The sequence below is a fragment of the Triticum dicoccoides genome, chromosome 7A, assembly GCF_002162155.2.
Source record: "Triticum dicoccoides isolate Atlit2015 ecotype Zavitan chromosome 7A, WEW_v2.0, whole genome shotgun sequence".
Lineage (NCBI taxonomy): Eukaryota > Viridiplantae > Streptophyta > Magnoliopsida > Poales > Poaceae > Triticum > Triticum dicoccoides.
Window position 1 is genome coordinate 226213964 of NC_041392.1, and position 4510 is coordinate 226218473.

Sequence of the window (4510 nt, forward strand, 5' to 3'; positions counted from 1 at the left end):
CGAATCCCTCTCTGACAGGATGCCGGAAAAGGCCCCTAGATGGGATCTCACGGGTACATAAGGTTGGGGCGATGGAAAAGTGGTTTCGTGGCTCCCCTGGAAGTCTTCGGGGTATTTGATAATATATAGGAGGAAGATCTAGGTTAGGGGGTCACCGAGGGGCCCACAAGGTCGGGGGCGTGCCCTACCCCCCTGGACGCACCATCCACCCTTATGGCCGCCTCGTGGCTCTTCTGACTTGCACTCCAAGTCTCCTGGATGTCTTCTGGTCCAAGAAAAATCATTGCAGAAGTTTTATTCCACTTGGACTCCATTTGGTATCCCTTTTCTGCGAAACTCTAAAACAAGGAAAAAATAGGAACTGGCACTGGGCTCTAGGTTAATAGGTTAGTCCCAAAAATCATATAAAATAGCATATTAATGCATATAAAATATCCAAAATAGATAATATAATAGCATGGAACAATAAAAAAATATAGATACATTGGAGACGTATCAGTGGACCGGTGCTTGGGTGTTGTTCTTACTTGAACAAGCCTCCCACTTATGATTAAACCCCTCACAAGCATCCGCAACTACGAAAAAAGAATTAAGATAACAATCTAACCATAGCATTAAACATATGGATCCAAATCAACCCCTTACAGGATAGCGCGTAAACTAGGGTTTAAGCTTCTGTCAACTCTAATAACTAGTCCACAATGCATTCCCTTACGCCCAAAGATGGTGAAGTGTCATGTAGTCGACATTCACATAACACCACTGATATGTCTCCAACGTATCTATAATTTTTTATTGTTCCATGCTATTATATTATCTGTTTTGGATGTTTTTATATGCATTAATATGCTATTTTATATTATTTTTGGGACTAACCTATTAACCTAGAGCCTAGTGTTAGTTTTTGTTTTTCCTTGTTTTTGAGTTTTACAGAAAAGGAATATCAAACTGAGTCCAAACGGAATAAAACTTTCGCGATGATTTTTCTTGGACCAAAAGACATCCAAAATATTTGGAGATGGGGGCAGAGGAGTCTCAAGGAGGCCACAAGCCTCCTAGGCGCGCCCCAGGGTGCGTGCCCTGAGGGCTTGTGGGCCCCTCGGAGGTCCCCTAACCCTAATTCTTGCACTGTAAATTCCTAGATATCCCCAAACCATCAGAGGCATCCACCAAAATACTTTTCCGCCACCGCAAGCCTCTGTTCCCGTGAGATCCCATCTTGGGGCCTTTTCCGGCACCTTGCCGGAGGGTGATTCAATCACGGAGGGCCTCTACATCAACCTTGTTGACCTTCTGATGAAGCGTGAGTGGTTTACCACATACCTAAGGATCCATAGCTAGTAGCTAGATGGCTTCTTCTCTCTCTATGATCTTCAATACCATCTTCTCCTCGATGTTCTTGGAGTTCTATCCGATGTAATATTCTTTTGCAATGTGTTTGTCGAGATCCGATGAATTGTGGATTTATGATCAGATTATCTATGAATATTATTTGAGTCTTTTCTGAACTCTTTTATGCATGATCAAATATATTTCTATTTCTCTTTGGATTATCGGTTTGGTTTGGCTAACTAGATTGATTTTTCTTGCAATGGGAGAGATGCTTAGTTTTGGGTTCAATCTTGCGGTGTCCTTGCCCAGTGACTGATACGTCTCCAACATATCTATAATTTTTGATTGCTCCATGCTATATTATCTACTGTTTTGGACATTATTGGGCTTTATTATCCACTTTTATATTATTTTTGGGACTAACCTATTAACCGGAGGCCCAGCCCAGAATTGCTGTTTTTTTGCCTATTTTAGGGTTTCGAAGAAAAGGAATATCAAACGGAGTCCAAACAGAATGAAACCTTCGGGAACGTGATTTTCTCACCGAACATGATATAGGAGACTTGGACCCTACGTCAAGAAACAAAGGAGGAGGCCACAAGGTAGGGGGCGCGCCTACCCCCCAGGCGCACCCTCCACCCTCGTGGGCCCCCTGTTGCTCCACCGACGTACTCCTTCCTCCTATATATACCTACGTACCCCCAAACGATCAGATACGGAGCCAAAACCCTAATTCCACCGCCGCAACTTTCTGTATCCACGAGATCCCATCTTGGGGCCTGTTCCGGAGCTCCGCCGGAGGGGGTATCCATCACAGAGGGCTTCTACATCATCAACATAGCCCCTCCGATGAAGTGTGAGTAGTTTACCTCAGACCTTCGGGTCCATAGTTATTAGATAGATGGCTTCTTCTCTCTTTTTGGATCTCAATACAATGTTCTCCCCCTCTCTTGTGGAGATCTATTTGATGTAATCTTCTTTTTGCGGTGTGTTTGTTGAGACCGATGAATTGTGGGTTTATGATCAAGTCTATCTATGAACAATATTTGAATCTTCTCTGAATTCTTTTATGTATGATTGGTTATCTTTGCAAGTCTCTTCGAATTATCAGTTTGGTTTGGCCTACTAGATTGATCTTTCTTGCAATGGGAGAAGTGCTTAGCTTTGGGTTCAATCTTGTGGTGTCCTTTCCCAGTGACAGTAGGGGCAGCAAGGCACGTATTGTATTGTTGCCATCGAGGATAACAAGATGGGGTTTTCATCATATTGCATGAGTTTATCCCTCTACATCATGTCATCTTGCTTAAGGCATTACTCTGTTTTCATGAACTTAATACTCTAGATGCATGCTGGATAGCGGTCGATGAGTGGAGTAATAGTAGTAGATGCAGGCAGGAGTCGGTCTACTTGTCTCGGATGTGATGCCTATATACATGATCATACCTAGATATTCTCATAATTATGCTCAATTTTGTCAATTGCTCAACAGTAATTCGTTCACCCACCGTAAAATACCTATTCTCTTGAGAGAAGCCACTAGTGAAACTATGGCCCCCGGGTCTATCTTCATAATATTAATCTTCCAATACTTAGTAATTTCCTTTGCTTTTTTCCTTTGCTTTTATTTTACTTTGCATCTTTATCATAAAAATACCAAAAATATTATCTTATCATATCTATCAGATCTCACTCTCGTAAGTGGCTGTGTAGGGATTGACAACCGCTTATCGCGTTGGTTGCGAGGATTTATTTGTTTTGTGCAGGTGCGAGGGACTCGCGCGTAGCCTCCTACTGGATTGATACCTTGGTTCTCAAAAACTGAGGGAAATACTTACGCTACTTTGCTGCATCATCCCTTCCTCTTCGGGGAAAACCAACGCAGTGCTCAAGAGGTAGCAAGAAGGATTTCTGGCGCTGTTGCCGGGGAGTCTACGCAAAAGTGAATATACCAAGTACCCATCACAATCCTTATATCCCGCATTACATTATTTGCCATTTGCCTCTCGTTTTCCTCTCCCCCACTTCACCCTTACCGTTTTATTTGCCCTCTCTCTCTCTATCCTCCCTCTCTTTTGTCGTTCACCTCTTTTACATTTGCTTGTCGTTATGGCTAGTCCCTTATCTTCTCCATTGTCTCCCGAGAATAAAATTCTAAATTTTAAGCAAAGGGAGGGAGAAAATCTAAAAGATGCTTGGTATAGAATTTGCAATGCTCAAAATAGATCTACCAGGAAGCAATCTACTTCCGTTCTTCTTCGCAATTTTTATGTAGGCCCTACTCCTTGGCACAAATATGTCCTTGATACTATTATCGGAGGGAACTTCTTGGGTAGCCATACTTTTGATTCTTATAATGCTATGATAGATTTGTTTGGCTCACCCCCTCTTTTGGTTAATGGAACTGTATTAACTTTGGAGCATGTAATGCAAAGGATCGAAATTACTGAAAATAAGGTTGCTACCGTAGAGTTAATTGAAAATTTGGATAAAAAGATCCACAACCGAATCTCTCAATATGGATCTAAAGTAGGAGTCACTTTGAAAAATATTAAAGAGAAGGAACCCATAGTTAATGAGAAAATAAATCACGATTCCACTAGGATCGATAAACTTGAGGATATTATTACCAACTTGGGAACCGCTTTTTCTTCCGTAAAGAATACTCCAAGTCCTCCCACTAAAATTGCCAAGCTTATGTATGTTCCTAAAAATAAGGGTGAATCCTCTAGTAAGGAAACTGCGGATCTCAAATCTATAAGTATTCATCCCAATCTTTTTGCTATCATTAAGGAACCATTTGTTACAAATGAATTTTTCGATCTTGTGCCTAAAAATTTGATAATAAATAAAAAGAAAGAAATTCCTAGAGATGGTAGATGCCTCATTGAAGAATTGTCTACCAAAGATGGCAATACCTAGATCTATCCTTGCTTCTTATGCCTAGCTAGGGGCGTTAAACGATAGCGCTTGTTGGGAGGCAACCCAATTTTATTTTTATTCCTTGCTTTTTGCTCCTGTTTAGTAATAAATAATTTATCTAGCCTATGTTTAGGTTGTGTTTTTTGTGTTTAATTAGTGTTTGTGCCAAGTAGAACCGTTGGGAAGACTTGGGGAAAGTCTTGATATCTTGATGTAAAAAACAGAAACTTTAGCGCTCACGAGAACTGCTGCCATTTTT